Below are 27500 nucleotides of genomic sequence, written 5' to 3' on the forward strand. Positions count from 1 at the left end.
CTAGAAATATCTTGTTTGTTCCTAAGTTTATGTATGGTGTTTGCACACACTCTTGTTTCGTCCAATTTTTTTCCAGGCATCCACCACTCGGTGTGGATTTTTTTTTCTTTTTTATAACTGTTCTTTTTAAGATTCTGTTCATATTTTCTCTTTCTCTTCTATATTCTAGGATTAGTAGCTCCATTTTAGACAATCTTTGTTCATATGTCAGTTTTGACATAGTGTCAAAAGTGTCGCTGCGTACTCCAGTCTTAGGCTTATTAGTGTGACAAGTATTTTTTTTTAACATTACCTCACCCAAGTAATTAAAAGCCACCTTTATTGATCTTAATAAATTGTAGATTTCTCCGACTATTTTGTTAATCTACTTGTCTGGTGACATGTCTTTGGTTATGGTTACTCCTTGGTTCTTTCTGGATCCAACTTACCTTACTTCCTTTGCACTGATTTCATATTGTCCTGATATTCTTTTTTTTTTTCAAATTCTTTTATACTACTTTTCTTAATGTTGAGGTGTACTTCTCACTTCTGATTCTACTACCAGACGTTGTCAAGATCACTATATAGCGTTCTTTTTCCGTACTTACTTTCTTTAGTAGTTTTGTGTCATCTGCAAAGAAATTCATATAACATTCTACACCTTTACATATATAGCAAGCATTATCGGAGCCAGTACTGAACCCTGTAGGATTCCACTTATTATTCCTTCTAAAGTAGAGTTTATATCTTCCATGCAAGAAACCTTTCATCCGTTTCAATAGTTTTCCTTGTATACCTCCTGTTGTTTCGATTTTATTAATTATTTTTTGTGTGATACTTTATCAAACACCATTTGTATGTCCAGGAAAGCACAGTCTGCCCATCCGTCCCTTTCTTGCATTATGTCTATTAACCTTAAACAGAAACAGATCAAATTTGTGGCACATTACCTTCCCTGTCTAAATCCGAATTGTCTCAGATTTAGTATATTGTTCTCCTCCAAATGTTTAGTCCATCTACTTTTGATAACTTTCTCAGAAATTGTGGTTATTGTACTTGCAAGGGAGACCAGTCTATATTTTATTGGGTCTTCCTTGTTTCCCACTTTATATATTGCACGATATTGTCATTTTCCCACTCTTCCAGTACCTTTCATTCCTTGAGTGAGCAGTATATTATCTTATATATTTTGTCCATTAGTTCATCTATACATTCTTTTAGTATCTAGTTTGCAATTTCGTCCGGGCCATGTGATTTTCTGACATCAAGGTTCATTATTTAGTCCCTTATTTTTTATTTTTTATTTCTTATTTATTTATTTTTGCCACATTTATATCTTTCATTTGGGGGGATCTTCCTCCCATTCCTTCATCCCAATTGTGTATGTTTTCTTTACTGTGTATAGATTTAAAATGTTTGTTCATAATTTCAACCATTTCTATATCCTTTGTGTACCCCATGTTCCCTAGACGTAGTTTTACTATTTCCTGTTTATTTTTAGTTTACCATTCACATATCTATACAATGATATAGATTGATCTGTATATTTGTCTGTTATGTCTTTTTCATAGTTTATTTTTATTCCCTTCCTTGTTTTACATATTCATATCTTAGTTTGATATATATTTGCCACTTTACAGGTGTTTTTTTCCTTTTTTCATTTTTTCCAAGTCTTATCTCTTCTATCCTTTACCTCACTACATTTTTGTATGCCTGTGCATATGTGTGCGTCCATGTGTCCGCGTATCTGTGTGTGTGTGTGTGTGTGTGTGTGTGTGTGTGTGTGTGTGTGTGTGTGTGTGTGTGTGTGTGTGTGTGTGTGTGTGTGTGTGTGTGTGTGTGTGTGTGTGTGTGTGTGTGTGTGTGTGTGTGTGTGTGTGTGTGTGTGTGTGTGTGTGTGTGTGTGTGTGTATGTGTATATGTGTGTGTGAGTGTGTGTGTGTATGTGTGTGTGTGTGTGTGTGTGTGTGTGTATGTGTGGAGGAAGAATATGTATTGGGCCGTGTGAAAGGATGAGTGCATGTGTAGATGATGCGTGTGTTCTTGTGTATATGTGTCTATAAGTTTCTATTTGCACGTGAGAATTTACGGACAGTCGAGATAAACGAATCAATATGGGATATATTTCATTAAACACAACTCCAACACAAGTATTTGTCAGCAATCTTTTTTCACAACATGTCTTACTCCAATTCAATACCGATAAAAGGTTTTTATATAATTTTTTTCTATACATAATTATATTATCAAAACTTTGTACTCGTGTACAAGTATTCGACGGAATATATATGTATATATACATACATACATACATATATATATATATATATATATATATATATATATATATATATATTGACGAGATAAACACCATATGAGGACGGAGCCTTTATTTGTACGACGTTTCGCTTATTACAGCTTTTTCAAGTACAAGTTGAGATACAAATGCTTGAGATTAATCTCAAGCATTTGTATCTCAACTTGTACTTGAAAAAGCTGTAATAAGCGAAACGTCGTACAAATAAAGGCTCCGGCCTCATATGGTGTTTACCTCGTCAATCTTGTCGGCAAACTGCCACTTTTAAGCATATATATATATACATGTATATATATATATATATATATATATATATATATATAGATACACACACACACACACACACACACACACACACACACACACACACACACACACACACACACACACACACACACACACACACACACACACACATACATACATACGTACACACAAATCAATCAATCCAATCAATATATATATATATATATATATATATATATATATATATATATATATATATATACATATATATATATATATATATATATACATATATATATATATACACACACACATATATATATATATATTGTGTGTGTGTGTGTGTGTGTGTGTATTTATATGAATATGAATATATATATGTATATATATATACATATATATAAATATATATATATATATATATATACATACATATATATATATATATATATATATATATATTTATATATATATGTTTATACAAATATATTCTATTTTAGACAGACAAAGTTAAATGATATTGCTGGTTCTGCAGTGTTTAACCATTTGTTGAGATGATAGATAGGGCGGATGAAATATTATTTGGATGGTGTAGGTACATGGAAAGAATGAATGACGTAAAATTAGTAAATGAGGTATTGAAGTCAGAGGTGAAGGGAAACTTAATGCAACGACCGAGGATGAGATGGATAGATTGGGTGAAGGAAGAGTTAAACAATGCATAAAAAGAAATATAATTTAATCTTATATATATGTATATATGTATATATATATATATATATATATATATATATATATACATATATGTATATATATATATATATATATATATATATATATATGTATGTATGTATATGTATATATTTTCTCTTGTAAACAGGCAAAAGTAAATTATATTACTGTTTCTGCATTGTTTAATTTTTTGTTGAGAACTTATATTTCTCATGGCATTTTATAATGTTGGACTGTTATTTTGTTGAGTAGTTGTCCGTTAGTAGTTGCAACGTTTCAGTCTTCTCTGGAGACCATCTACAGACTATTTGTTTGAGTGTTTGTGTGTGACGTTTATATGCTGTTTTGTTTCTAATTGTTTGGATGGTGTCGTAGAAAGTAGTCATTCTGATTGGCTGCTCCACAGCAATCAGAAATCACTAGGGGAGGTCACGTGTATATCTGAATTGGGATAATCTGAAGGTTTATGACATGTATGTTCATGGTTGGTTTTAATTCTGCTATGTAAATTGTTTCAATGAATGTTAGTCTACGAGAGTCTTTTTCTCTGTCTATTATTGTTGTTCCTTCTTCTAAGCTTTGGCGGGTGAGGGAAGTTAAGTTTTGGTGTTATAATGATTCTTAATAGCTCCGTGTTGCAGGTGGCGAGTTGTCTCGTGAGTTTTGTTATTGTCATCCCGATGTATTTTTGAGACCCACAGTTCTCAACGGTACATTGGTGTGGGTAAATGACGTGGTTTTCCTGCAAAGACGATGGGAGGGCGGCTTCTCAGTAAATGCTGTGACGTCTTTCGGGTCTTGTAATATATGATCAGTTATATTTTGTCCTTTGGGTTAGTGGACTTAACGTTTTTTGTAATGATATCTTTAATGACTTTTTCATCTGTCTTGTATTCTGACATGTAATTTCTGTAGTATATAGTGATATTTCCTTGTCTTTGTGGGGTGTGTTTATTATAATATATATGTATATATATATATATATATATATATATATGTATACATATATATATATATATATATATGTATACATATATATATTTATATATATATATATATATATATATACGCATATATAACATACAGTATGTCAATGTACATTTACATATACACATACATAGGTAGAAAGAAATTGAGAGAGAGAGATAGATAGATAGATAGAGAGAAAGAGAGAGAGAGAGAGAGAGAGAGAGAGAGAGAGAGAGAGAGAGAGAGAGAGAGAGAGAGAGAGAGAGAGAGAGAGAGAGAGAGAGAGAGAGAGAGAGAGAGAGAGAGAGAGAGAGTAGTTATTATACTAATGTTTATTTCCAACCTATCCTATAAGCTAACGGGCCTACTAGGAACAGAATCAATCATGACCCTCTATTCTTTCTTCCTTGTCTTTCTATGTCTATCTTGCTTCATTTAAGAATCAGGTTAAATCAAACCAAAACATATATTAGTGTTTTATTCTATAAATAAACTGATAGTTGTTAACTGGATATTGAGAGTAGGACATTCTGTTAATGAAAAGAAAACACAAACTTCGCTTATCAAACTTGGGCGTTTTTAGGCTAAAGTTTAGAAGTAGGAAGAGTAATTATTGGGGGTCGGTAATGAAACTAGGTCTTTTGCAAGAGATAAGAGATTGATCAAAGAGTACGTGGATGGAGAGACACCGATTGGCAGCAAACTTTAGATTGAGGTTAAGCTACGCTAAACTGGACGAGTAAATCTGTGGTGTGGTGGATTTTTGTGAATGTTTGTAACTTTTCATTTTGAAAGGACTTAGGCTGATTGAAAATTTAATCCGTATGTCAGTTTAAGTCTTGCGTTAAAGCTTTTCGGCTGGTTTGGTAGAATATCGTTGTCAGTAACACCGAGGTTTATGCATTAATAAACAATTGCAATAAATTCACCAGGTATACTTGAATTTATTTTTCAAAAATCAAACTTTTTCAGTGTAGACATCTTTGTGAAAAAGATGAACAATATATCTATCAAGCTGTCTTAAAAACACTAATCTAGTGACTCAGCCAGATTTTTCACGGCTAAAGTGTGCTCCTCCTTTTATTATCAAACTATTTCATTTAACTTGCTGAAACTTTTCGCTAAAAGATTAATACATGTACGTCCGGTATTGATTGTACCCAGTTTTATATACAAGGACATTGAGCTTTCTCTGAGGACTGGAATGCACCGATACAAGTCTAGATTTTTTTTTTTATTTCATCGCCAATAAACACCTCCTCTATCCTTGGAGACAATTTTGTGTCGAAGAGGTAGAGTCATAAAGATGGTGAAGGAGAATATTAAAGAAGGTAACGGAATGCAGGAAGTATAGAGGCTAAAAATGTGAGACAGGAAAACAACAAACCTATGAGTGGAGATTGAATTCCAATCATAAGATACCTTGTGACTGTCTCGCAAATAAAATGATAACGTTGGTGAGGTTAAAAGAAAAGAAATACGAATAACATCAAATAGAAAACAACTTCATAAAACAGAGAAGAATGCAGGCTTGCAAGGGAAAAAGGTATTAAAAATGGAGTGGTAGACAAGAAAGAATTTGAAAAAGAAATACAGAAGAGAGAGAGAGAAAAAAAAGTGATTAGCGAAAAAAATATAAATATAGTATTCAAATTGTTAACATACTCAATATAGGGCATTTCATTAATTTTGTTCGAGCTAATGTTTTAGGACTTTTCTTTTTTAACCAAGGAAATTTGTTCTGAATTATTATGTCCAGGTTACTTTATATTTGATCCTTCAGCATGGAGGCCTACCTAGTACTACTTGCTTAGATCTACAGTATAATGTTATATAAATTGAAGTTCGCCAATATCTGAAGTGGCTCAAAGTGCACGGGAAACAAAATATAAAAAGAAGAAAAATGTGGCTGACAGAGGAAGAAGAGAAAATCAAAATAATCCGATGACCTCAAGGATAAATTTAAGAAGTCCGATGTGATTCTATTTCCATGATTCTATTTCAATTTCGATTTTGGTATGAATCTGCTGCTGCTGCGCCGGAAATTGCATCCAGTTCAATTCGCAATATTCTGGTCAGAGTATATCGAGATATTTCATTTTCTATTCCAATTCAAAAGTATTTCTTGAGATAGAGAATGAGATTACCATACATGTTAATACATTTACTAATACATATTGTATTAGTAGGTGTATTAACATGTATGATAATTTGAAATCTACTCGACAGAATTTTAAGGTTATCTGGAAAACGACCCCTAAAGTGTAAGTAGCTTGATATATATGGTTTACCCTTTCGCAGAGGAATGATCGAATGCATATTGGATGATGGGGAAATCTGGAATGGCTGACCAGGTAAGAGGGATGATAGAACTCGTGCACGCACAAATGCTAATATACATACACACGCACCCCACTCATACATGCACCTCACACGCACGCACCCCCCACCCCCACACATACATACACACGCACACACGTAATTGCAAGACCAACTTTGTTATGTAGAAGAACTATGTTTTATGAGTTACACATATTGTGAATGCCAGTGATGAACAATATCATCATGCTACCAAATTGTATTACAACAATGAGAAATGGTGCCGGTAAACAATGTTAAATTTCAAAGGAGTGGAGGACTTTTATTAGTAAATACTAATATATTTTCCTAGGGTTCCTTTATTTCTCGTTAGTTTTCAAAATATTTGTTTGCTATGTCTCCCAACAATGCCCTTTGACACGGAATAGAAAACTAGTCCTCTTTTTTTTGGGTGGGTGGGGGGGACTAGTGAGACCTTATGGTGATATTTAGGTTGGCAACCTATATGAGCATGCACGGGCGTAATATGTGCATCAATGGTTTTCTTCTCGAAGTAATTTCATTTGATAGAAGGTAAATACTACGATCGTGATATTAAGAACTGTCAACCAATATCATACACCTATACTTTATTTCCCTTTGGTAGCTATCACAGTAAATGCAAGCGATGAGAAAAGTTTACTCAATACTTCCTTACATGTTTCATCGCTGACGTCGATGAGAGAAACATTCAAGATTGACTTGACTTGTTACCAGAATCTTTCAGGCTTGGTGAGTCTCAGACGATGTTTCATTGCCTGTACATAAAACACCTGAGTCAACATGTGTATCCATACACGTGTATCTATATATGGTACCGTAGTTTGAAAACACGTGTTTTGTCTTCCGTACGTCCTTTATTGAACATGAAACACATGCGTTTGTGAATAAAATTACCCGTCTAGAAAAATATAGAGGATCGTAAAACTTAGCAGAAGTTCAGTTCTAAATAGCCTTAACTAATTATTTGTTCATGATATACTTTAATGTTGAATTTAATCGTCTGAAAACAGACAGCTTTCCTGACGAAAATACTAATAAAGATAATTTTGGAAAAAAAAGGTGCATGTTATAGGACACAGTTTTCTATGCTAATATTCACAAACTTTACGTTCATTCACTATTTCATCTGCGTCTCACAAACAATTTGTGTTCATTTCTTTCAAATATCTACAAAAAGCAAGCATTTTAACACGTTCTCTTACATACCACATATGTCACTAACATAAATTTTCTTTATCCTACAGGCAAAACACCTTATCTGAGTCTTCTTTGGCATCCAGTTGTGGTAACTCCTCAACAACCAGGTAAATTACGGTTACATTTTTTTCAACTTTGAGATGTCACAAGTCTATCGGCGAATTTCAGGTATCGGTTGTACTCTGACCTGAGTGGGGTTCCATTGATTATAACTCTGCTGGAGACTACCATTAATCATACCCATCTAAAATTTACCAAAATAGATTGCATAAGTCTAGCTGCAGTAGCAAAAAAATTAAAATATTATCCATCGTCGTACTCTGAAGATGTACTGAGAGACGAAAACGTTTAGAATTCCGCTCTTTTTATTCTTCTGTTATTTGTACAAAATATTTATTCATACGTTCATTGTGGTTATTGTTGCATATATATATGTATATATATATATATATTTCGTATATGTATATATATATATACAGTATATATATATATATATATATATATATACATATATATATATGTATATATATATATATATATATATATATGTATGTATATATATATACAGTATATATATATATATATATATATATACAGTATATATATATATATATATATATATATATATATATAGGGAGTCTTAAACCAGTGCGCTATCAAGAGAGATATAAGTTGAGCACAGTTTCTTATATTTCTACGAGTATGGTCGAGTTATATATACACGCATTTCATGCTCAATCCATCCCCGCTATGATAGTGCAATTGGTAATATGTACGCATGGGAAAGTATTATACACACACACACTGAAAGGTCCCCAGTACACATATATCAATCTTTTCAACTACATTAATTTTTCCTTTTAGTTCCATGCCATCACGATCGAGACTGATAAGGAGCTTGACGGAAGCATATACGGAAACTGATACGTAGTCATGGACTTTCCCACGTGTACATACTAACGCTTGTGGCAGGGTCGGAGGAGGGATTGAGGAAGCTGGTGGCAGAGTTTGGGAGAGTATGTGATAGAAGAGAGCTAAAGATAAATGTGGGTAAAAGTAAGGTGATGAGATGTACAAGGGGTGAAAGTGGCAGTAGACTGGAAGTGAACATTAAGGGAGAGCGACTGGAGGAAGTGGATAGTTTTAGATACTTGGGTGCAAGTGTAGCAGGAAAAGGTGGAGTGAAAGTGGAGGTAGAATGTAGATTGAGAGAAGCGAGTAAATGCCTTGGTGGATTAAAGAGTGTAATGAGGAATAGACATTTAGGAATGGATGCAAAGAGGAGACTGTATGAAGGAGTGATTGTGCCAACAGCACTGTATGGGGCAGAAACGTGGAACATAAGAGAAGAAGAGAGAAGGAGTTTGAATGTGTTTGAGATGAGGTGTCTGAGAAGTATGGTGGGGGTTACTAGGCTGGATAGAGTGAGAAACGAGGAGGTGAGGAGGAGAACAGGGGTGAAAAAGGAGCTGGGAGATAGGGTTGATGAAAGAATATTAGGATGGTTTGGACACATGGAAAGAATGAGTGAAGAAAGACTAGTAAAAGAGGTATGGAAGGCAGATGTGGAGGGAGTGAACATGAGGGGACGTCCTAGGATGAGGTGGATGGATGGGGTGAAGGGGGCTTTGGGGAAGAGGGGAATGTCTCTTGAGGAAGGAAGGGAGAGGATGGAAGACAGAGGTGAGTGGAGAATGGTTGTATATGGATGATGTTGTGATTGCATGAGGAGGAATGGGCGGGGGGTGGGGGGTGGTGTAGTATGTGTGAGTAAATTTTGACGCAGCCCGAAGAGATTTCTCCCCGTCCTCTCCTTATATGCAAGGGGGGACGGAGAGGGGGGGGGGTCGCCGATTAAATGAAGCGGCCTTGCTGTGGATGTGCTGTGTCTTGCGACACTGCTTCTGACCCAGGGCGGTGGGCAAGGTGCAGGGATGACCCGTCATCCAGGAGGTGCTCACATGAGAGGGAGGGTGGGAGGGGGGTGGAGTGTATTTAGGGATGAAATGGGTGGGAGTGTTTTTATGCCTTTCCCTTTTTGGCTACCTCCCTTGAAAGGGGGAAAAAGCCTTGGTATATGTATGTATGTACATACTAACGATTGGACTATCATGGCGGAGGTAGGTTGAACACAAAAATTCGTGTATGTGTATGTAATTCGAGCATACATATATAAGAAAGTTATGCTCAACTCTTTATAGCGCAATGGGCTAAGTCACTGACACTTTGTTACGTCCGAGCTGAGTTCGAGTCCTCAGCTTAACCGCGTATCAATTTACACATACATGCTTCCATCGAGCTCCTTATCAGTTTCGATTGCGATGGCATGGAATTAAAAGTGATTTGTGGTTGAAAAGATTTATATATATATATATATATATATATATATATATATACATACATATATATATGTATATCTATATATACATATATATACATATATATATACATATATATACTTATATTTGTATATATATATATATATATATATATATATATATATAACGTAGAAACCACTGTTGGAGTAGAAAAGACTGGAAACGGGGAATCTATATATTTCGATTGCAAACTGCAATCCTCTTCAGTAGATACAATTAAGAGAGAGCGTGCTGCTTAAGTAGCACCCTTAACAAAAGAAAGGGGAACATGGGAAGATGTCTCTACCCTCGGCTCACTCCGTATGTGAGGTCAGGAGGCAAATGAAGAGCAGAGCAGAGCCAAGGGGTTTATTCGATTCCATGTAAAGGTTGTGACTTAGTTTACATCGGACAGACTGGAAGGGATTTGAATACTAGGATGATTGAACATAAACGTTCCATTAAATATGCACAAGAGAGCTCAGCTGTGTTCCAACATGTTAAGCAATTTAAACATTGTTTAGATTGGGACAAAGCTGAGCTTATTTACAAATCCAGATGTGAGTTCAGGAGAAAAATGGTAGAGTCTACTATCATTGAATATCAGCCCAACATGAATATTTCAAAGGGGCAATGGTCCCCGGATATAATGTCCGGACTCTTCATCACCAACCTATTGAAAGCTCATTTGCCTCCTGACCTCACATACGGAGTAAGCCGAGGGTAGAGACATCTTCCTATGTTCCCCTTTCTTTTGTTAAGGGTGCTACTTAAGCAGCACGCTCTCTCTTAATTGTATCTACTGAAGAGGATTGCAGTTTGCAATCGAAATATATAGATTCCCCGTTTCCAGTCTTTTCTACTCCAACAGTGGTTTCTACGTTATTGACAAATGTGTGATTACATTATTCACCTGTAACATTACTACCACGATGGAGGCATTCTCTTCACTCAAGCTGCTTTTCCACCGCTACCCTGTGATCAAGTCACCTTACAGACAATTTGAATCAGCGTTGATCATCAGCAGGAAAAAGAAGAACCAAAAACTTTTTCTAAGTGAGTGCTTAGCGGAACAAGTGTGCCCAAAATCGTTTGGTTTTCACAAGCATAAACAATTAGGGTACAGTTTTCCGTCCTACATTAGTGATTTCCTTCTGGAACGAATTCAACTGACGTCCCTGGAAATAGAGGATGCACATCTACGTTCACGCACGGCTTCTAGGAATCTTTTGCTCCTTTGCCCTTATGAAGGAGCGTTCCGGTTCCTTCAAAAATGTGCCCACTAACAAGCCAATGACATAAGTGAACATCATAAAGGTATTTTGAACAAAAAACTTATTCGGCTTTGTAATAACAGTGTATGGTCAAAGTATGCCATTTTAGACAATGTTGTTAATCTTTCGAGTGTTGTTTTCACAAAATCACAGCTAGAAGTCTTAGGCCTTGGTTTGAATTTTGCCCTCAAACCAGAGAAGCATCATGCTATGGACTTTCTCGTAGGTTTTGATAAGCTCCTAGCTAATAACAACTATGACAAAAATTTATTATGTTTAAAAGGGGCTCTTTTGCAAGGCATTGCAGATTGTTTTGATAAAAGAAATGGACTTCCCATTAGCTATCAAAATAGTTTGGAAGCAATCAGGAGCATGGATAACATTATTATTACAAAGGCAGACAAGGGTAGTAAAATAGTTATTCTTGACCATGACAGTTACGTAGATAAAGCCATGGCCCTTCTAAATGACACGGATACATATGAGCAACTTAGTAAAAATCCACTTAAAAACATGTCTGCCACTTTCAACAAAGAAGTTCGTAACATCACCAAAGACGAAGAGGTATTGAAACTCAAAGTGGTTAATCCTAAGTTGCCTTATTTCTATGGCCTTCCAAAATTGCATAAAACTGATATTCCCCTCAGACCTATCATCTCCAACCGGGGATCTTGTACCAGCAAACTTTAAAAATGGTTAGCAAACCTTTTATCCCCGTTTGTTGGTACTTTCTTCGATTCTCATTTAAAACACTCAGAGAATTTCATCACAAAATAAAAAAAAAAGTGAATTTTTCTAGTAGAAAAATGCTTAGCCTGGATGTAATTTCTCTTTTCACACTATCCTTCCTGAAAACCAAGCTACAGCCATTTCAGTACAAATTCCCACTCCCCGTTTCAAAAATCATTGCGCTTATTCGCCTGTGTGTCACATCAAATGTTTTTTCCTTTCAGAATTATTTTTTCAGACAAAAATTTGGTTGTAGCATGGGTTCAAATCTCTCTCCTGTATTGGCCAATCTGTACATGGAATACTTTGAGTCTGTTCTTCTGCCTACCATTAAACCCGCAGACATGGTTTGGTTTAGATACGTAGATGACATTTTCACTCTTTGGGATGAAAATTGGGGTTCATTCGATAACTTCTTTGCTAATTTAAATTCGTTAGCCTCCAACATTAAGTTTAGAGTTGAATGGGAAGAACAAGGTAAGCTACCCTTTTTAGATGTTCTCATTGTTCGTGACGGAGACAAGCTTGCTTTTACCGTCTATAGAAAAGAAACCCATTCTGGTAGTTATCTTCATTTTTTCAGCAATCACCCAGACAAAGTAAAAAGTAGCGTCGCTTCAGGATTATTCCTTCGAGCTCTTAGAATTTGCAGCCCCCAGTTTCTTGAAGGAGAATTAAACATTATAAAATCTCAACTTAGTAATTTAGCTTACCCGGATTGGTTCTTGGTCAAAGCCCTCAGCCGAGCGAGATCCAATTTTTTCAACACCACCCCTACTTCCTCTAATTTTTCATTGGGCAAGAGCTCTTTAATCGTTCCCTTTTCTGAATCATTCATTCCCTCGACCAAGTTTCTTCCCAAAGACAAATTAAATTTGAATAATTATTACCCTAACACCATTAATAAAAAGATGGTAAATGTCCACTAAAGGTTAAAAGAAGAGCAGAGCCAAGGGGTTTATTCGATTCCATATAAAGGTTGTGACTTAGTTTACATCGGACAGACTGGAAGGGATTTGAATACTAGGATGATTGAACATAAACGTTCCATTAAATATGCACAAGAGAGCTCAGCTGTGTTAAAACATGTTAAGCAATTTAAACATTGTTTAGATTGGGACAAAGCTGAGCTTATTTACAAATCCAGATGTGAGTTCAGGAGAAAAATGGTAGAGTCTACTATCATTGAATATCAGCCCAACATGAATATTTCAAAGGGGCAATGGTCCCCGGATATAATGTCCGGACTCTTCATCACCAACCTATTGAAAGCTCATTTGCCTCCTGACCTCACATACGGAGTGAGCCGAGGGTAGAGACATCTTCCTATGTTCCCCTTTCTTTTGTTAAGGGTGCTACTAGCAGCACGCTCTCTCTTAATTGTATCTACTGAAGAGGATTGCAATTTGCAATCGAAATATATAGATTCCCCGTTTCCAGTCTTTTCTACTCCAACAGTGGTTTCTACGTTATTGACAAATGTGTGATTACATTTTTCACCTGTAATATATATATATATATATATATATGTATATATATATATATATATATAATATATATATATATATGTGTGTGTGTGTGTGTGTGTGTGTATACATATATATATATATACAAATATATATTCATCTATATATATATTCATATATATATGTATATATATATATATATATATATATATATATATATATATATATATATATATATATATATCAAGGACTGCTATCATATAGGACGTGCACACCCAGATTCATGGGTCCACTAGTGGAGGCCATTGCTTTCCTTGTAACCTAACATTTTACATTGGACAAATATATCAAAAACCTAACATTGTATATAGGACAAATATATAAAATATTGACTTATCAAATGCAGTATAAGTTAATATAAACTTTTAGAGTGAAATAAGAAATTATTTTTAATGCACTGTTATGCTTTGAAATACTAATTTTAGCCGGACTTAACATGAAATATTGTATGACGTTAGTGAACAATTTAAAGGAACACACACACACACACACACACACACACACACACACACACACACACACACACACACACACACACACAAACACACACCACACACACACACACACACACACACACACACACACACACACACACACACATATATATACATATATAGTATATATATATGAATATATATGTATATATATATATATATCAAGGACTGCTATCATACAGGACGTGCACACCCAGATTCATGGGTCCGATTGTGGAGGCCATTGCTTTCCTTGTAAGGACAAACATATAAAATATTGACTTATTAAATGCAGTATAAGTTAATATAAACTTTTATAGTGAAATAAGAAATTATTTTTAAGGCACTGTTATGCTTTGAAATACTAATTTTAGCCGGACTTAACATATTTTCTTGTATGAGGTTAGTGAACAATTTAAAGGAACCCATGTTGCTGTTGTTTTACATTTGACAAAATGGATTATAGTTAAACCTTTGTGATTGCAAACAAACAAACATTCACACAAATAAACAGACATAGAAGCAAAAGTTTACCAGGCTGCAGCGATTAATCAGCGAGCCGGGCCTACTTTACAGAGGTCTGAAAAAGGACTGCATTCTTCTGCTGGTCTTTCTCTAAGTTGTGTTCATTCAGACGAACATTTGCCAAAAAACGGAACATCTTGGGACAGTCAATGTCAATCCCACTGAAGCTGGCCAGTGTCGACAAGATCTCCATCAGTCTTTACTGGCAGCAGGACCGGTGACGAGCTTCCTTAATGAAACACAGTGACAAGATCAAAAGTGGATTTGTCAGGGAACCTCTGGACACTGTCTCGATAAATTCCTTAACGTCACTGATCATAAGAGGTTCCTCGGCGATGAAGATCACATCGTCCGCGGACTTCGTCTCAAGCCACCCCGCCACATAGGCCGCACTGCACTCTTCATTCACAGTTAGTGTCACATCTGTGGTGCACCTCTCAATAAAGGCTGCATCCTCTAGGTCAATTGCAGTCCCCAAGTAGGTATGTTCCTTCGACACAGGGTGTTCATCGATGGACTGGAGGTTTACGTCAGCATATCTCGTGAGGCGCTGCTTGTATGCGGAGAACACATCCCCAGTGGTCATGAGAGAATTTGCACTAGTTAATTGACGGTAGACTGAGAACTCCCCCTCAAGCCGGTCACTCTGGATCTCACGCAGCAGGACATAATGAAAGTCAGCGTTTCTGAACAAGTAGCGGCAAACTACAATCAGTCCCTGCATAGTCTGCACTAGTGCATTCTTGGTGTCATGGGTGAAACACTCGACTCAATTTGCTCCATGTCCTGAAGAAGCCTCTTGGAAAATCAACAGGAAAGTCTGCAGGCTGGTTGACTGGGGATCCTGAACAGCTCGATATGGATCATTCATGCGCTGATCTTACCCTTTCCCAGATACGTTCACTAAATTCCACCAGTTGAGGACAATTTGGATGAACTTAGCAGTGTCATGACATCCTCTGAGCTTCAATGAAGCCACAACCTTTTCACTGAAGACCTTCAAGATATGCTGCACATTTTATATTTGAAGTCGTGAGGGGTTGACAGCAAATCTAGTGAGGGGAGTAGTCTTCAGAATACTGCCTTTCTCTGACTCGTACAGCTACTTGACGTCAGCAAATGATGCTGTTGTTTTATTGTCAAGACTGATCTTTTGGCACTTTTCACTGATCCAGTTGTTGCGAATGCACTTCAGAAGATGCACTGTGTCAAAAAGGGGAAACCAGACACGCTCATTGTCAAGAGGATGCTTGGCTGTGGTACGGCAATCACCCGGAAAATCAAACAGCTTACAGTACTGGTGGTTTATCTTATGGTTGTCTGTGATAGACCCGATGACACGCCCACCATCCCTCTCAATAGCAGCTGCCGCTTCATTCACACGCTGAAGCTGGTATGCTGTTGTGAGCTTGTGGACGGGTGTCACAGAAATCATAATACTAAGTCCTCTATGCAACGACTTCCTCATAATACATAGCATAGAAGTGACCTTACTGTCTGGCTTGTTCACTGCCTTACCACTCAGAACCCCACCAGAAAATGCAACTATTGGCCGAATTTGTACTTCATCTATCAAGAGAAATACATTCTTCTGCTCTAGTGTCTTCACTTTGGCAAATGTTTCCCTCATCACCTAATCCTTGCCAATAGATGAAGTGATGTACTGCAGCTTGCGTTTGCTTGGCAGCACCAAAAAGTCTCTGAGCTGTTCATAACTACACTTGGTGTATGATTCAAGAATAAAACAATAATCATTCATGGAAAACTGTTTCTGTGATAAAAGCTCCAACTGACGTAAAAATACCATCTTCTTCTCATTCTCAGTATTCACACAGGCTGACGTGTGGATTTGAGGAAGAGTGACAACAATCTCAATAATTTTGTCAAACAGGATGTCATAGTTAATTGCTAAGCGCACAGTTTCGGCGAACTGACCATACGACCTCAAACCATTGTTGGGATGAAGTGTCTTACCAAGTGGTACACTAATGCCCTTCTTGAATGCACGGCAGATCAGTGGACTACACAACGTGGGCGTGTTTTCCCCAATCACAGACAGTCTGCACTCACTGAAACTTTCTGTCATGAACAGACACACTAACCTTTCTTCTGATCTTGAAATAATCAAGTTCTTGTATTACTTCTGCAGGTCATATTCAGTTCTAAAAGCATCAAATGAAGTAATCGTATCTTTCTGAAGAAAATGCCTCAGTTGCTTGTCTTCGGCCTTCGCCGGGCAAAGTACAGGTTTTGAAGATGGCAGATATGAAGCAGGCACATTGAAGACACTGGGAGGGATCGCAGGTCGCGTAGAACCACCAGGCAATTTGACAGAAGGAGGGTTAGCACCCCAGTGTTTCTCATAAATGAAAAATCTGTCAGAATCAACAACAAAGTTCTTACGTGGTGGTAGTATATCAATCCACTTCTGTCTTTCATAACTGTCTTTTGGCATTCGAAACACTCAGCACCTGTTATCCTTGTTATAATTACCGTTGCAGTTCACAACACCACACTCATTCGGCATATTGAATGCACAGAATCAGTTAGAAAGAACCTATGAAGAACTAAACAAACAAAATCAGAAAGAACCTATATAAACAAACACTATCCACTTCTAATCACAGCCACGCACGAAAGACTGAGCGACACAATCTTACACCACTGTTCGTAGCACACTTGACTGGCCTACGCTAGCGGAGCCAGGAATCTGGGTTTGCACGTCCTGTATAATAGTAGTCCTTGATATATATATATATATATATATATATATATATATATATATATATATACATATATATATATCTATATATATGTATATATATATACACCCACGTCTGGGGTATTGGCTGCTTGTTATTGTGGCAAAGTAGCATGCAGTCGATACTTTAGGGTCTATATGGGGCGCCCCTACGGACCAGAGCCACACATCATTTTGTCTATGATAGAAGAAATTCTGTTCATCGAGAAATGATGACACTTTTATACTACGACTGTCCCTCCGTTATGCTGTCCCCCAACCCCTTGTTGCTGTCCTGTACCATTTCTCTGAGTATTCTCTTTCTGTGATGGGGGAATTCCCTGTGGTGGGGGAAAAGAATACTGCCACCAAGTTTCCCACTTGGATCGTAAGAGGCGAGAAGAAAGGGACGGGGAGAGGGACTAGGCATCCTTCTCCCTGTAGCCCCACGGGGCAGATTCCTAAAAAGAAAAGGAAAGGCATAAGGGGTGCTGGAGGGCCTCGGGCCAGCACCCTAAGGTTTGGGTCTTTTAATGTGCGTGGATGTGGTACAGATGAGAGTAAAAGGGAAGAGATAGGTAGTATGTTTGTGAGAAGAAAGATGGATGTGTTGGCTTTGAGTGAAACTAAGTTGAAAGGGAAGGGTGAGTGTAAGTTTGGGAGTGTAAGTGGGAGGTTATCAGGAGTGAAGAGAGGGCGAGGGAGGGAAGGGGTGGCTATTCTAGTAAGTGAGGAGATAGGTAAACAAGTAGTGGAGTGGAAGGAGGTTTCCTCAAGGATAACGTGGATGAAGGTGAAACTGGGAAAGGAGATGTGGGTCTTTGTAAGTGCATATGGGCCTGGCAGTGAGAAGAGCATGGAAGAAAGGGAGGCCTTTTGGATAGATTTAAATGAGTGCATAGAGGGTTTAGGAAGAAATGTCAATGTAATAGTACTGGGAGACCTTAATGCTAGGGGTGGGAAATGGTCCAATCGATGGAGTGGTTGGGAAGTGTGGAGTTCCAGGAAAGAATCGTAGTGGAGAGTTGATGGTGGAAATGTGTCTAGAAAGAGAGTTGATGATAGCAAATACAGTGTTTCGGAAAAAAGTCAAGCATAAGTACACATGGGAGAGGGTGGTGGAGGGAAGGGTGGTAGATAGAGCGCTAATGGATTATGTAGTGGTAAATAGGATTATGATAGGAAGAGTTAAGGATGTACATGTGCTAAGGGGAGAGGGTGGGGGAATATCAGATAATTTTTTGGTGGAAGGTAAGCTGAGAGTGGAGGATAGATGGAGAAAGAGGAAAGGGACAAAAGGTAGGGAGGTTCTTAGAGTGAACTCCTTGAATGAAAAGGAAAAGGAGAAGGAGTACGAAAAGAAGCTGAAGGAGGAGTGGGAGGGAGTAAAGGATAGATCAGAGATGGGTGTGGAGGAGGAATGGGGATGGTTCAAGGAGGGAGTCTTAAAGTGTGCAAGGATGGTGTGTGGAACAAGAAGGACAGGGGGAAATAGAAGAAAGGGTAGTGAATGGTGGGATGAGGAAACAAAGAAGGTTGTAGAAGAGAAGAAGCGAGCATTCACAGATTGGTTACAAAAGAGGACGGGGGAGTCATATGAGACGTACAAAGAAAAGAAAAGAGAAGTAAAGCAAAAGGTAAAGGAGGCAAAGAGGAGAGCAGATGTGAAATGGGGTAGGAGTATGACAGAAAATTTTGAAAGTAATAAAAAGATGTTTTGGAAAGAAATTAAGAGAGGAAGAGGAGGCGAATCAAGTAGGGAAGAAAAGGTAAAAGGTACAGATGGAGAGATGATAATGGAAGAGATGGCAGTGAGGGGAAGATGGGCAGAATATTTTAGGGAGTTGCTGAATGTGAAGGAGGATAGGGAAGGAAAGATAGCTGCAGTGGGAAATGCGAAGAAAATGAGAGTGATGAGTGAGGAGAATGAAGGAGAAATAAGGAAGGATGAGGTGAAGGCAGTTGTAAAGATGATGAAAGCAGGTAAGGCACCTGGTCTGGATGAATGCCATGCAGAATGTCTGAAAAAAGGAGGTTCAGTGATGGTGGACTGGTTGGTGAGGTTATTTAATGTTTGCTGGAGAGAGGGTAGAGTACCGGAGGACTGGAGAAGTGCCTGTATAGTTCCTCTTTACAAGGGAAAAGGGGACAAGTGTGAATGTAGTAGTTTCAGAGGGATTAGCCTGTTGAGTGTAGTAGGGAAGGCTTATGGGAGGATCTTAATTGAGAGGATTAGGAGAGGAACAGAGGGAGTAATTGGTGAGGAACAGTGTGGATTTAGGACGGGTAGAGGTTGTGTAGATCAGATCTTTGTGGTAAGACAGATATGTGAGAAAGCTATAGGAAAGGGGAAGGATGTTTTTTGGGCTTTTATGGATCTGGAAAAGGCTTATGATAGGGTAGACAGAAAGGCACTGTGGGAGGTTATGCAGATTTATGGGATAGGAGGAAAGCTTTTGGGAGCTGTCAAGAGTTTTTATGAGAGTAGTAGAGCATGTGTTAGGATTAGAAATGAAGAGAGTGAGTGGTTTGAAGTAAAGGTGGGACTTCGTCAAGGATGCGTTATGTCGCCCTGGCTGTTCAACTTATACATGGATGGGGTGGTGCGAGAGGTGAATGCTAGGGTAGTGAGTCAGGGATTGGAGATGGTTAAAGAAAATGGAGAAAAGTGGGAGGTGAGCCAGTTGTTGTTTGCGGACGACACTGCGCTTGTGGCAGGGTCAGAGGAGGGATTGAGGAAGCTGGTGGCAGAGTTTGGGAGAGTATGTGATAGAAGAAAGCTAAAGATAAATGTGGGTAAAAGTAAGGTGATGAGATGTACAAGGGGTGAAAGTGGCAGTAGACTGGAAGTGAACATTAAGGGAGAGCGACTGGAGGAAGTGGATAGTTTTAGATACTTGGGTGCAAGTGTAGCAGGAAAAGGTGGAGCGAAGGTGGAGGTAGAATGTAGATTGAGAGAAGCGAGTAAATGCCTTGGTGGATGAAAGAGTGTAATGAGAAATAGACATTTTGGAATGGATGTGAAGAGCAGACTGTATGAAGGAGTGATTGTGCCAACAGCACTGTATGGAGCAGAAACGTGGAACATAAGAGAGGAAGAGAGAAGGAGTTTGAATGTGTTTGAGATGAGGTGTCTGAGAAGTATGGTGGGGGTTACTAGGCTGGATAGAGTGAGAAATGAGGAGGTGAGGAGGAGAACAGGGGTGAAAAAGGAGCTGGGAGATAGGGTTGATGAAAGAATATTAGGATGGTTTGGACACATGGCAAGAATGAGTGAAGAAAGACTAGTAAAAGAGGTATGGAAGGCAGATGTGGAGGGAGTGAACATGAGGGGACGTCCTAGGATGAGGTGGATGGATGGGGTGAAGGGGGCTTTGGGGAAGGAAGGGAGAGGACGGAAGACAGAGGTGAGTGGAGAATGGTTGTATATGGATGATGTTGTGACTGCATGAGGAGGAATAGGCGGGGAAGTGGGGGGTGGGGGTGGGGTAGTATGTGTGAGTAAATTTTGACGCAGCCCGAAGGGATTTCTCCCCGTCCTCGCCTTATATGCAAAGGGGGACGGAGAGGGGGGGTCGCCGATTAAATGAAGCGGCCTTGCTGTGGATGGACTGTGTCTTGCGACACTGCTTCTGACCCAGGGCGGTGGGCAGGGTGCAGGGATGACCCGTCATCCAGGAGGTGCTCAGATGAGAGGGAGGGTGGGAGGGGTGTGGAGTGTATTTAGGGATGAAATAGGTGGGAGTGTTTTTATGCCTTTCCCTTTTTGGCTACCTCCCTTGAAAGGGGGAAAAAGCCTTGCTATATGTATGTATGTGTATATATATATATATTTATATATATATATATTTATATGTATGTGTATATATATATATATATGTGCATATGTATATATATACATATACATATACATATACATATACATATACATATACATATACATATACATATATATATATATATATATATATATAAAGACATAATGACTGAAAAGAAAAGAAATGCATGTACAAATGCATAAATGTGTTGATTCCTGCAAGAAGGTTATGTGAGTGTGTTTGTTATAAGATATAAAAACATTTATATTCCTTATATGTTTTCCGTTGATAAAAAATTTCCAATCAATTTTGGAAAAAAAATCTTCATTTAAGTCACATCTATTTCCAATATCATTACAGTATAAGCAGAAATAATTTCTTTAAAATTACACTCATCAACATGATCATTTCAGAATCACTCGCGCAAACTTCGAGGCAAAGATTGAAACAAGTGACACGAGATAGTGCAAGATAAGCATCAAATCAAAGTCTTTGGAAATATACGAGTATCGCGATTAATCATAAGACGCATTTTTCTTTCAAAAGAATTAAATCTTCCTACATTTTGAAAAGAGGATAAAAAGGAGTGATATAACTGTCAATTTTCAACCCACGTCTTAAATAAGTTCCTATAAAGACACAAAGAAATGATAGAGAAAGGAAGAGAGAAACGGACGAGGAGGGGGAGGGAGAGTGGGAGGAAGAGAGGGAGAGGAAGGGGAAGAGGGAGGGGGGAGGGGGGTAAGGGAAACGGGAAGGTGAGGGAGAGGGGTATTGGGAAGGGAGGGGGAGGAAGGGGAGGGGGAGGAAGGGGAGGGGGGAGGGAGGGGGAGGAAGGGGAAGGGGAGGAAGGGGAGGGGGGATGAAGGGGAGGGGGAGGAAGGGGAGGGGGAAGTGAGGGGGAGGAAAGGGAGGGTGAGAATGAGAGGGAAAGGGGGAGGGGGAGTGAAAGGGAGAGAAGGAAGAAGGGAGAGGGAGAGAGAGACGTAGGTAGGAAGGGAGAGGGAGAGAGAGACGTAGGTAGGAAGGGAGAGGGAGACAATTAAGAACCAGGAAAGCTAATTAATATGAAGAAAAAGAAAAGAAAAATACAATCACATATTTCCGGTGTCATCCATCTCCTTAAATTCTGGAGATTATCTTTGGAAATTCTCTGGGTGAGTATGTAATTTATCCCATCCCTCTCACGACAGATATAAATTTTCATGACACTGATGATCCTGTGAACAGGGCCGACAAAAGCTGTCTTTGATCTAGAGGATTTTTTTTTTTTTTTGTATATTACAATTTTCTATAGAAATAAGAAACGAATGAAAAACGTAAAAAATATCAAGATTTAAAGAGATTAAAAATATTTCATACACGTAATGCTGTAATGTGAATAACAAGGTCAGAAACTAGACGCCAGCTTAAATATACTGACTAACATAGAGACTCCTTGATATCCTGCCTCAAAGGGTTTAACGCTTACCTTCGCAGGTTGGTCTGCATGTGTACTCCTACTCAGTTAAGTTCGATTCTTTAACGTCGAAATATATTATCTATTGTTAATCTAACGAACCAGTTTGATTTTTCAAGAATCGGCCCCACGATTCGATCTACACGACAAAGTTTCCTCTTTGATGTTAAAAAGAATTATGAAGCATATAATTTTAAAACTAGTGTAAAGTGCAGAAAAAATAAATTGGATAGTTTATATCATGATAATTTTACCTCCGACAATGTATAATGAATAAGAATGAAAAGATAATAAATAAATACTTTCTAGGCATTGATAACCCCGATTTGAATTTTGTTTTTTCACGAATGTATGACAAATTTATTCCAATAAGAATTTCCCGAAAAATAAGTACGTGCTCAAACTACTAGAGTAACCCTAATCAAGAAAATTCTTACATATTTTTCGAAAGTCTTTATGGTATAAAAGAGTTCTACTCCGCCAAGTGAAGTCTTTTGCAGCAGAAGAGAATCCTAGTGAACAAAGGAATGAAAGAAAATGAAAAGACTTCCGTCTTTTGACTTTCTCTTAGCTAACACTTTTACCACAAACTCGAAACATTCAGGGATTTACTAAGGATACTTAGAGAAATACTTTACTATTTTCTTTTATGAAAATTTTTCACTCAAAAGACAAAAGGCTTTGATTATTTTATCATACCTTTAATAAAAGGGACGGGTAGAAACAACTATATAGATCACATCCAGAACTAATCGGCACAAAAAATAAAATATATGTGTAATTTTTCCTAATTAAGAGTCCAACGACTCCATAGCGTGAATCTTCTCAACATGTAGGATGCCATTATCTCTTTGAAGATTTATACGCCCTTTTATCCATGTCCACACGTTCTTACCAATCCAGTGTGCAAATACTAGCCTACCTCGTTCCTCATCTCCCTCTTCTTTCTGTCTGTCTCTTGGTAGTCATCATATCTCGCCATTTCATATAACAGTTTATTCTAACTTGAAAGGCTGTGCATCTCAGTGCATCTGTTTTTTTTTAGATCCTTTGAAGTTTGTAGACTGTTCTTTCGTTGATGTTTTATGTAATCTTTCATCTCTATAAACAGTTTTTCTGATATACGTACATATATGTTTGTGAGTATGTATGTATGTATGTATGTATGTATGTATGTATGTATGTATGTATGTATGTATGTATGTATGTATGTATGTATGTATGTATGTATGCATGTATGTATGCATGTATGTATGGATGTATGTATGCATGTATGTATGCATGTATGTATGTATGTATGTATGTATGTATGTATGTATGTATGTATGTATGTATGTATGTATGTATGTATGTATGTGTATGTATGTATGTATGTATGTGTATGTATGTATGTATGTATGTATGTATGTATGTATGTATGTATGTATGTATGTATGTATGTATGTATGTATGTATGTATGTATGTATGTATGTATGTATGTATGTATGTATGTATGTATGTATGTATGTATGTATGTATGTATGTATGCATGTGTGTAGGTATGTATACAAGTATGTATGTATATATTTGTATATATGTATGCACTTATAAATAATATTGTTTATAGGAGCATATTTAATACATGCATATTAATACATATGCTGTTAATAAACACTTTTAACTTCTGATATATTCTGAGAATTCAGACATATTCATCTCGTCTTTATCGTCTGAAACTTAATTATCAATCTGTTTCATAAAAAAAAAATCCTATGAAAAAGAGAACTACAGAACTGATGAAATTATTTTTGCAACACTCCTGTAGTGTTTGAGTTCCCCAAAAGTTGTGTTACATTTCATGGACATTTGTCTAGCGCGACCCCTGGGTATGGTTCTCTACCGCGCATATAATTTTATCGTATCCGTCACGGTTACTGTTTTCAGCTGTTGTGCGTGACTAATGTAGTTATTAAATGAAATAAAAGAAAATACGACATTTGCTAGCGTATGGAAGATCCCAGCACCTATATTATTTCTGCATTATTTTGCGTTTAAGAAATTATTATTGATAGCTTTTAAATGCCCTCCTTTTCTAAATCTATAGATTTAAAAGATACATAAGTTTTGCTGTCGCGCTATCAAAGAGATGAAGAAAACAACCTGAGGGCTCTTGGAATTAAAGGATAAATGCTATTTTGTTGGAATAAAAGGATAAATGCTATTTTGTTCGGAAGGGTTTGAGATATGATACTCCTTTACCGAAGAGATGATAAGAAGCTAAATGCCTGACGACTTTGGTTGCAATTGAACACTGGAACTTGCTCTTCAACTATGACCTCTGGATTTTAGAACACAAATTTATCAACATATGAAAACGTTTACAAGAAATACTTAATGATGGTAACAAGTTATATAAAATCATGAAGACTAGATTACTCTGGCTATTTGTACGTTAGATATAGATTATGACGTTATAACTTATTATCCTCTTCAACCAATAATTAAACACAAAAAGTTGAAGTACGTAAGTAGAAAAACACATCAATTCATGCTCTAATGGAGATTTCTCCAATATGAATAAAAACGGCCTAGCGTCAGCCAAGATACAATCGTTTAAAGTGTTATGTTTTTTTCGTATAGACACCAAAGTTTATCAGGATAATTGAGATAATCACATTAACCTTTCCTACTCAGGGGCTTCCTTAATTGAAAAAAAAAAAGAATCACCCATTGACATTCAGGGTAAAATTCTTAGATTTGTGATTTTTTTTCTTTGAAAATTCATTGTAGAGCCCACTCCTTCTATTCCCCATTGCACTGGGTCGTGAAGTATCCTGTCTGAAGATATAGCACTACTCCCTGATGTAGAAAGTTTAACTGCTCATGAAGTCAACTAATTCAACAATGGTCCATTCCAAATGGTTTCAATTCGATGAAGGGTTGTCCCTGAACTTTCCTCCTTATGGCATACTATTGAGAATACATTAACCTGACCTGCAGTATACCAACAATATGCAAATGTAATATCATTGTAATAATTTTAATATATTCTAAACATAGTCATTCCCTTAGGATTAAGCTAACTTTTTATACCAAAAGAAATATTAGAGCATTAACGATAAAACATATTTGTATAACCCTGATATAGTACTTTTCCGTTCTGATATCAATATGTATATATATATATATATATATATATATATATATATATATATATATATATATATATATATATATATATATATATATATATATATATATATAAATATATATATAATGCTTCTAAAATTGGGAGCCGTCTATCGTCAGTACATAAATCCAAAATTTCAGTGTTTTCCTCTAGGTTCTCTCTTGATAGTGTTATGCCATGTGCTTCTTTTAAGTGGTTTTTAGGGGCTCCAGATGTCAGGTGATATGAGAGGCGACGGGACAACCTCATTGTAGTCATGCCAATATAGGTGGATGGGAGGGCTTCACAGTTCCCTCGTGTACAAGTGAACCTATAAATGACATGGGATTTCTGAAGTTCCCTTTTCTCTTGTTGGGGCTGTTTCTAATAAGGAGGTGGCTAGTTTTCTTGGTTTTATAATAAATTACCAGGTTGAGTATTTTCTCTGGATTGACTGGTTTGATGTTTCTTTTGATAATTTGTTTCATTATGCGTTCATCTTCTTTATATGCTGACGAAAAAATTGATTTATAATAGATATTAATTTTCTCTTTATTCTGGTTATTATTGTTGTTTTTATGCCAGCCGTCCATTATTCTCTTTATTTGGTGGCTTATCTCTTTTTCGCTAAACCCATTATTGAGCAGTACTTGGGTAGAACGTTCTATTTCATTATGCACTTGTTCCCATGTGCTACAATGAGTTAGTGCTCTTCTGATATAGGCACTGATGGTGGAGTCCTTATATCTTTGGGGGCACTCGCTAGAACCATTAAGGCAGTGTCCCGGGTTTGTGGGTTTTGTGTACACCGTAGTGTTAAAAGCATGTTCATTTTGTTTCACTAGGAGGTCGAGGAAGGGTAAAGCTCCGTCCACGCTATCTTCCGTAGTGAAAGTGAGTTGAGATATCTTTTGTAGTAGGTGGCGGAGTTTTTCAGCTTCGTTGCTGTTCTTGGTCTTAATGAAGATATCGTCAATATATGTACAATATATATCTGGCTTTTCTATTTTTGTGAATACTTCTTCTTCTACGCAGCCCATGAAAAAGTTTGCCATTAATACTCCGAGGGGGGATCCCATTGACTAACTTTCATTAGACTCATCGGATTAATTCTTATCCTATAAGATAGTACATCCCAATAGCTACTGAAGAAGGGTTTAGAACCCGAAATCGCGATCTAGCTAATATGACTACATACAGCCAAGTCATAAATTTCCTTTCTAAGGAACATAAATCTATAATAAGGTATATGGAAAATACCTATAAGAAAATAATTAATGCAAAACTAGCCATCACTTTTAATGATATATGCATTAGAGAAAAACTCCTGCCCAAATACACTGATAATACCCCATGTGATGGGGCAGTGACCCTAAGCAAAAGACGTAAGCACAAACCTAGTAAGGAAGAAAGAATAAAATATATGAAACAGAGGGTTAAAGAATTAAAAGACAAAATACAAAACCTTAACCAAGAATACCAAGAACTTGAAGAAAAATGGAAAAATATAGACATAGATACAACCTTAAAAGAGAATATTGACACCCTATTCTCAGGTATTATTAATCAACACAGAAATTCAATCACTAGAGCTAATCAAAAGAAATTAATAAATTTGAACGGCGGTTATATTAAATATTCACGCCCAC

The 27500-nt window shown here is 37.1% G+C and overlaps 1 long non-coding RNA gene across 1 annotated transcript in view; it reads left to right on the plus strand.

The window, feature by feature from the left end:
• The window catches only part of LOC143033739 (uncharacterized), a 175394-nt gene extending 167486 nt beyond the window's left edge, over positions 1–7908 (plus strand). The window contains exon 3 of the long non-coding RNA XR_012967185.1: positions 7849–7908. This is a non-coding gene — a long non-coding RNA (uncharacterized LOC143033739). The remainder of the gene's footprint in view (positions 1–7848) is intronic.
• The last annotated feature ends 19592 nt before the right edge of the window (positions 7909–27500 follow it).

The sequence above is a fragment of the Oratosquilla oratoria genome, chromosome 16 (genome assembly GCF_046742065.1).
Source record: "Oratosquilla oratoria isolate Oo_2021 chromosome 16, ASM4674206v1, whole genome shotgun sequence".
Classification (NCBI taxonomy): Eukaryota; Metazoa; Arthropoda; class Malacostraca; order Stomatopoda; family Squillidae; genus Oratosquilla; species Oratosquilla oratoria.